General features: G+C 38.0%; 1 pseudogene; it reads right to left on the bottom strand.

Annotated features, from left to right (window-relative positions):
* Positions 1 to 5,387: 5,387 nt before the first annotated feature.
* On the bottom strand, positions 5,388 to 7,541 carry LOC118619620 (annotated as a pseudogene).
* Positions 7,542 to 9,111: the final 1,570 nt, after the last annotated feature.

Genomic DNA, 9,111 nt, shown 5'->3' with positions numbered 1-9,111 from the left:
TTCTTCTTCTTCTTCTTAAAGAAGTCCCTTTAACATTTCATGTACTACTGGCTTAGTAATGATAAACTCCTTTAGCTTTTCCTTGTCTGGGAAGCTCTTTACTTACCTTCAATCCCAAATAATAGCTTTGCTGGGCAGAATAATCTTGGTTGTTGGTCCTTGTTTTACATCACCTTGAATATTTCTTGCCACTCCCTTCTGGTGTACAAAGTTTCTGTTGAGAAATCAGCTGACAGTCTTATGGAAGCTCCCTCGTAGGTAACTAACTGCTTTTCTCTTGATGCTTTTAAGATTATTTCTTTGTCTTTAACCTTTGACATTTTAATTATGATGTGTCTTGGTGTGGGCCTCTTTGGGTTCATATTGTTTGGGACTCTCTGCACTTTCTGGTTTGTATGTCTGTTTCTTTCATCAGGTAAGGGAAGTTTTCTATCATAATTTTTTCAAATAACTTTTCAATTTCTTGCTCCCTCTCTTCTCCTTCCGGCACCCCCATAATGTAAATATTGGTATGCTTGAAGTTGTCCCAGAGACTCCTTATACTATCTTCATATTTTTAGATTCTTTTTTATTTTTGCTGTTCTGATGGGGTGTTTTTTGATTTCTCATATTTCAAATTGCAGATTTGATTCTCAGAGTTCTCTACTTTATTGTTGATTCCCTATAAATTATTCTTCACTTCAGTTAGTATATCCTTCTTTCCTGACTGATTCTTTTTTATGGTCCCTATGTCTTTTTTCATACTGTTGAAGTTCTCACTAAGTTCCTTGAAGTTCTCACTAAGATGCTTGAGCATCCTTATAACCATTGTTTTGAATTCTGTATCTGGTAGTTTGCTTGCTTCAATTTTATTTAGTTATTTTCATGAAGAGTTCTCCTCTTCTTTAACTTGCAACATATTTCTTTGTCTCTTTATTTTGGCTGCTTCCCTGTGTTTGTTTCTATGTATTAGGTAGAGCTGCTATGTCTCCGGGACTTGGCAGAGTACCTTGTGTATTAGGTGTCCTGTACAGCCCACTGGCACAGCCTCCCCAGCCAGCTGAGCTGGGTACTCCAGGGGCACCCCTGTGTGGGCTGTAGGCACTGTCCTGTTGTAGTTGAGTCTTGATTGCTATTGATGTCACTGGGTGGGATTGACCCTCAGGCCAATCAACTGTGAGGATCAGCTGCAACTACAGTGGAAGAGCTTCTCTGCAGGAGTTGACCCTATAAAGGAGGACTTGCTTCAGTGGGCTTGTGGTGCCCACCGAGTCCACGCCTTGAGTGTGTCCCTCACGGAGGTGGTAGGGTTGTAATCCAGCATGGTCTGAAGCTGTCCACCAGGGCCTCCCAGGAGGTGCAAGGTCAGCCACCACCTGTGCCTTGCCTGGAACCACCCAGCAGGAGCTATAGAGTGATTTGCAGATGGCTGCTTCTCGTGTTGGGCTTGGGGGTGTCCCAAGGGCTTGGAGGTGAGCCCTTGGTTCATGAGACCAAGCTGTGAACCAAGGAGGGTTTGTGAACCAAGGAGGGTTTTTAGGAGTGCTGGGTCTGGTGCCACTTAGCAAAAGGTATGGGGCATACTGAGGCCAGCTGCTACCTGTTTGAGAGATTTTAGGGAAGTCCAAAGCATGAGGCAAGAGAGGCCAGTTGTGCCATGACTGGTGTAACTCAGTGGATAGAGCATCGGCCCGTGCACTGAAGGGTTGTGGGTTCAATTTCCAGTCAAGGGTGTATAACTGGGTTGCAGGTTCAGTCCCCAATCCCAGTCAGGGTGTGTGCAGGAAGTAATCAACGTGTCTCTTTCACATTGATGTCTCTCTCTGTCTCTCTCTCTCTCTCTCCTCTTCCTCCTCCTCCTCCCTCCCTCCCTTCCACTCTCTTTAAATATCAATGGAAAAAATATCCTTGGTCAAAGATTAACAAAACAAAACCAAAATAAAAGGAGAGAAAAAGTCACTGAAAAGGCTTGGATAAGTCCTCAAGTTGAGGCCTCAAGGAATCACCAGGGCAGGGCTAACAACCTTAGCCAGGTTGATGGAGACTCAGGTATGGCACACATCTGCCAGCTCTGGTTGGGGGCAGGGCTCACTAAAGGAACAATGTTTCTGCCAGTACCTCTATCTAGCAGAAAGCTACCCCGCACCCCAGCTTTTGCCCTGATTCCAGACAATTAAGTTCCTCCTCATATGTCCCTGGTTCCTTTCAAGCTACTGTTCCAGTGCTGGAGCTCAGAGGGAGTGAGTCTGAGTAAGTCTGTGTGTAGCCCTTTAAGAGGAACTGACTTGTCTTGTCTCTCATCTTCCTCAGCCTCAATGCCCACTCGTTTTTACAGCCAGAACTTATGGGGACTTCTCTTCCCAGTACTGCCCTGGGCTGAGGGGTCTGGTGTGGGGCTGGGACCTCTTACTCTTCAAGGGGCCCTCTGCAGTGGAGATCTTCCTCCTGATTATAAACTGTGACGCATGGGTGTGGGCCCAGCACATTCCTTGCTTCCACCCCTCCTACCAGTCTCGATGTGGCTTCTTCTTTAATTTCCTAGTTGTAGGACTTCCACTCAGCTGGATTCCAGGTGGTTCTGAATGATGGTTGTTCTGAAGATTAGTTGTATTTCTGATGTGGTTGTGAGAATTAGTCTTTTTTATAGTGACTTATTTTCATATTGGTCTATTTTATGCTAGGTAAATACTTTTTCTAGTTTGTTTTTGCCATGTTGGTGGTGCCTGTAGAGCAGTGGTTCTCAACCTGTGGGTAGCGACCCCTTTAGGGTTTGAATGACCCTTTCATAGGGGTCACCCAAGACCATCGGAAAACACATATTTCCTATGGTCTTAGGAACCGAGACACCGCTCCTCTATCCATTTCCAGGCAGGTCCGCCCACATGCAGATATGCCCACATACAACATGAGGACCTGTATTAAAGGGTCACAGCATTAGGAAGGTTGAGAACCACTGCAATATAGTAATTGTACATAGAGATACTAAAAATGATTTCTATAATTTAAATTAATCAATCTTTTTTTTTTGTTTTGTTTTTTCCTTAGGTCATTTTAGAAAGGCCTTTGCCACCCCCAACATTATGCAAATGGTTTCTTTTTACATCAAAAACAGTTCCTCTATTCTTCTCATTTAAAAACATGTTTCTGTAAAAATTTATATGCACTATGGTTCCAGACAGACAAATATCATGTTCATTATGTTTAGCATCTGTCACATCATTGTTAGTATTCAATAAATATTTTTTGAACGAAAAAAATGTTCACCTACATTGAATACATGAAGGTGTAAAATTAGGAAATAAAGTAATTTTTTACAAATGATTAGCCACTTGTCCAATTCTGCTTTTTTTTTTTTTTTTATCCTCACCGGAGGACATTTTTTGATATTTTATTCAGATAGAGTGGGAGGGAGAGAGAGGAAGAGAGAGAGAGAAACATCAACGTGAAAGGAACACATCGAGTGGCCGCCACCCGCACAACCCGACCAGGGCCGGGGACAAACTGCAGCCGAAGTACATGCCCTTAGCGGGAACCGAACCCGGGTCTCTGTAGACCGCAGGCCAACCCTCTAACTGCTGAGCCAAACCGGCCAGGGCCAATTCTGCTTATTAAATGATCCATCTTTTCTACACTGATTTGAAATAGTAATGTATTATGTAATATTTTTTAAAAAGTAATTTTGTGTTTATAGTACAGATTTGTGCTCATAATAAATCCACAGAGACAACTAACATGTTTCACAACAACTTCTTTCCTGATATTTTTTCCAGACATATGATAGAGCTATATGTACTTAATTTACCCAGATGGACTCGTGCTACATACAGTTGATATATATTTTCATCATCTGTCACTGTTTGTGTTTATACTTTCTGCCTTACAAAAGTTTTGTATTTTTATGCTGTCAAATTATGTATTTTTATGGTTTCTGAGTTTTCATGCTTAGAAAAGCTTTTTGTATGCTTAGATTATAAAAGTGTTCACCTACATTTATGTGGTATATTTCCTTTTTTTTGCATTTGTATTTTTTGGTATGTTTTATTAATTTATTTTTGTTATAGATGGTATGCATTTGTATTTTTGATACTTATAGAACTTAATGTAAGAGTCAATTGGTGAAAAGCCTAATTTTTTCCAATGGCCAATAATTTTTCAATATTGGTATTAAATAATGCATCCTTTCTCACTGATATGAAATGCCACCTTTGTTAGGTACTACATATTTGTATATATTTGAGTCTAATGATGGATGGTCTATTCTGATCCACTGATTTATCATTTGTGAGCTAGTGGTAACAAAATCTACTAAGTGCTGGAGCCTTATAATACTTCTAAATATCTAGTGGGGATAAGTATCTCCCAAGTATTCTCTTTCAGAATATTCTTAGATAATTTTTGAATGTCTATTCTTCTTTATAAACATTAGGATCATTTTGACATAGTGTCCTCCAAAATGTCTATAGAGATTCTGATTAGAATTATATTGCATTTATAGATTAAGAAAAAAAATTAACATTTTTGCAATATTTGCGATGTTCTAAGATTATGGTATGTCTTTTTATTTCCTCACATATTCTGTTTGTGTGTGTGTGTGTGTGTGTGTGTGTGTGTGTGTGTGTGATTAAGTCTCTACTGGGGATCAGATATGGCTGAGCAGAAACCATGCTTGGGAAGTAGGCAACACTGGTCTTCAGGGCAGTGGTGGTAGTTCAGGGCTGGGCTCTCCAGACCAGGGGTCTGTGTCTGGCTCCTCAAACCAGAGCAATCACTGAAAGGAAGGTCAATCAGATTGTCTGGCTCCAATTTAGTGCAGTAAGGGAAACATTATGGGGAAGACTTCACTCAGAAAAGGGGTTGCTGGGCCCTGGCCAGTTTGGCTCAGCAGTTAGAGTGTTGGCCTTTAGAGTGAAGGGTTGCGGGTTCAATTCCCAGTCAAGGGCACATGCCTGAGTTGAAGGTTCAGTTCCTAGGCCCCTGAGCAGTCTCACATAAATGTATCTTTCTCTCTCTCTCTCCCACCTCCCCTCTCTTCCACTCTATTTAAAAAATCAATGGGGAAAAATTTCCTTGGGTGAGGGTTAACAAGAAAGAAAGAAAGAAAGAAAGAAAGAAAGAAAGAAAGAAAGAAAGAAAGAAAGAAAGAAAGAAAGAAAGAAAGAGAGAGAGAGAGAGAGAGAGAGAGAGAGAGAGAGAGAGAAAGAAAGAAAAGAAGAATAGGAGGTGCTAGAGAGCTAAACCTGGGTGAACTGGGATTGGCAAAGGGACAGGGGCCAAATAGGACCTGAATAGAGGTGAAGGAGAGGGAAGAAGAAAAGAACAAGATGGCTAGTACTGGGGGTTTAGGGAGATCCAGCTGCTTTCCAAGGCCCCTGTGTACTCCTCACTCCCAGTTCCTGCATTCACAGGCCCTATTTGTTGCCCCGCATGGCAATCTTTGAGTACTTGGGTATTGGGAGGAAGGGACTGGACTTCATGTAGGCGGAGATCTTCTTTAGGCCCTCAAAGCAGACCATGAAATCTCAGGTTCAAGAATACATCCAAACACTTGGCTCAAATATACGCAGCACATCTAGGAAGTCCTTATCCAGGAAATCCACATAGGTGAGCTTGTCTCCTGCACACCAAGATATCTTCCCCGGAAACTGTGAGAAGAGCTTCATCATTTCAGGAATCGAAAAACTTGGCTTCAGTTTCTCAAAGTCAAGGCTAAAGCAGACCCTGGTCATGTACATTCTGATGTCCATAATCTCGTTCTTCAAAATGTCCGTGCGAGTCATCTCTTCCTTCTTACCACAGAGGTTGTGCTTGCCAGCAATGTAGTGAAGGATGGAGTTGCTCTGGATGAGCCTGTGAGCTCCGTCAATTAAGTAGCCAGTTTGGGGAGTGCAGGCCCAGCTTGAATTTTCACTCATCTACTGGCTTCATAATCAGGAGCGACTCCCATGAGGTACTTATCATCATTTGAATCTATGTACTTCAGGAGCAGGCAATGAAGCCCCATGGATGCCCCAGTAACCCAAGGTCACAGTCAAGGTGTTGGGTTTTGCATTCTGAGTGGTGTGGGGCTTTTGTGGGGCTGGACTTGAAAATCATGTTCTCTCCTCATGTATTTTTATTTCATTTGGTGGAGTTTTATAGTTTTTGTCATCGAGTTAGACACTAATATTATCAATAGGGTTTTTTCTTTCATCATATTTCTAACTAGTTATCATTTTGACATAGGAAAGCCGTTCATTTTTGCACAGTTACCTTCTTAAATGTATTTATTGTTTTTAATAGGTTTTCAGTTGATTTTCTTAGTTTTACAAGTAAACAGTTATATCATCTGAGTTTATATAGCACTAACAATATTGAGAGGCACTTGGTAAGTACTGAATAAGCATTAGTTATAATTATTATGTTCTTATTTTTATTTATATTAGTAGATTATCAGAAAGACTAAACTTTCCATGATGAAGTATAAACATGCAAATATGACTAAGACTATTTGGTAAGACTAATAAAGAGAGATTTACTTTATCAGGTATTAAGATATATTGTAAAGTATATAAAAGCATATTATAAAACAGCAAGGCACCAGCTTAAAAACAGAAAGATTAATAGTGAGGTTATTAACAGTCAGGACTTACACACAAATCTTTTTAACATCAATAATTAATTTTTATGGCTAAAAATATGTGCATACTAATTCTACAAAGTAATATTTTATTGGTTATCTTGGGAGACTCATAAAAAATATTCATCTTAGGGGTATTTGGGTAAAGGCTAAACATTAGAAATGGGTTACTCACAAACTTTTTTTAAATGTATTTTTCAGTTACAGTTGACATATATATTAGTTTCAGGTGTACAACATAGTGATTAGACATTTATATACCTTATAAAGTGATTCCCTTGATGAGTCTAGTACCCATCTGACATCATTCATAGTTATTACAATATTACTGACCATATTGCCTATGCTGTACTTTACATCCCTGTGACTATTATTATAACTGACAACTTGTATTTATAATCCCTTTCACCTTTTCACCCACACAAATTTCTAAATAGGATTTAAGTCACAGTGTCAAGAATGTCAAAAATACTGCTTTAATTCTTCCTGCAAATATACTAAATGAGACTTGTTTATCTTAAAATAATTTTCAAGAAAATTCCTCTTGACTGATTCATAAAGTCAAGAGAATTAAAACACATTTTAGTGCCAACTTATGTCCACAGTGAATTTTGTTTATGCAAGCTTAAATTATATCAAAGTGACAATGATAGTAATGATAGCTCCCTTTATATTCAGGGTCAATTTAATCATATAGTGACATAGTTATTCAAAGGCCTGTTACTGTCCTTTGGAATCATAATGATATTTAATATCCTCTACTTGCTTGATCCTCATTTAAACCAAACTATTCTAAATGTTGTAGTAATTTTTTACTATTTGAAGTTAGCTCTCTACCAAAAAACAATTAAAAATAAGTTATAATGTGATGAGAGGATTAAAACCTGATTGATATTTATATACTGAAGCTTACAACTTTTCCCAGTTTAGACATTTCAAAGTTCATGCGTGACCTTGCGTTACAAAGCATCAGATCAAATAAAGATATGCTTCAAGGTGAAATATGTATTGAGTAAGAAGAGGGTTGCAATCTAAAATAAATTGAACTAAAATATGTTCAAAGGCAACCAGTTGAGGCATTTATAATAATTATTTTTAGTTTTGCCTTTTATTTGTATTACCTGTTTGGTCTTTTCTGCTACACTGTAAATTCACTAAGGAAGGAGCTCTATCTTGTCCACTTCTAATCCCCCAAAGCCTCTGCCCAGAGAGGAATTTAGTATATATTGGTTAAATCAATAAATTAATAAAGTTGAACTATGTGTTTATTTCACTGAGGGTTAACGAGGGGCTTAGAAATGAAGAAGGCAAAGTGGAGAATTACTCTAAAATAATCCACCTGCTCCTTGCCACTGATCTCAATCCCCTCCTATTCCAATTTGATATTGCCAGTAGAATGACCTTTCTAAAGTTGCTAGAAAAACAAATGTAACCATGATACTTTCCTGACTAAAACCTTTCAGTGTCTCTCAACTACCTAAGTGGTACAGTCCAAAGTCTTCTGAATTCTGGCTTCTATCACCCTTGTCAGCCTTCTTGCTCTCTTGCCACCTGTCCTACCTGACCAGTGCTGTATATCTTGATATTGCTATCTTAGCATTTTAAAGGCATCATTTTCTTCATATTTTTATACTTTTACAATAAAAATGAACTCATTAGTTGCTCATTATGTGCTAGGCTATTTTCATATATTATTTCATTTTACTCTTATAAATACTCTATAAGAGACTGCTTTATCTCTAGTTTACAGATGTGGAAATTGAGACCTAGTAGAGGAAAACATAAATTCTTTACATTAGTATGCTCACTGGTCAGTAAATATATTAACTTTTTGTCTTTTATGTCTGCTTCAAACATTTCCCTAGCCTGGTCTGCCTTTTAATTATTTTTACCAACAGATATTTTAGGTCTTTATGTGTAAAATCTGTCAAACCTTCCTTTAGTGATTTTCTTCCTCTATTCTAAATTTAGAAAGTCCTCTCTTTGGCAGCTTGATATATATCTAATATTCTTTTCTTGTTTGCCTTTGTTTTGTTTTTCTGTTTATTTTAGTGAAAATGTCCAGAATTATCTTGGTAGGTGGTATAAGGTAAAAAGAAAATCTAACTAGCTTTATTTTCACATAAATAGCCAATTGCTTAAATATAATTTATTGAAAAATCCCTTTCTTCATCATTACTTGTGATGCTTCTTTTACTACATATTTTCTAACATATAACAGAATTTATTTCTGAGTTCCCTGTTCTATTCCCTTGACCTGATTATCCAGTTTTGTGCTGCTACTACATTGCTTTAATTATACTAGAAAATGCTAATACTCCCTTAATATTTTGTCATTAGATTTAGATGTCTTCTATCTTTAAATTTTAGTATGTAAGTTTTGTGGGTAGAAACTAAGGGACATGTATGCATCTTTTAAACTAAATTATATTCTATAAATAAACACATTTCAAAGACCTATTGTATGGTGACTGAGAATTATTTCTTAGGTCAATGTTTAAAACAGATTGCTTTAG

Source organism: Molossus molossus, unplaced genomic scaffold (assembly GCF_014108415.1).
Source record: "Molossus molossus isolate mMolMol1 unplaced genomic scaffold, mMolMol1.p scaffold_m16_p_7, whole genome shotgun sequence".
NCBI classification, from domain to species: Eukaryota; Metazoa; Chordata; class Mammalia; order Chiroptera; family Molossidae; genus Molossus; species Molossus molossus.
This window is presented reverse-complemented; position numbering and strand designations above follow the sequence as displayed.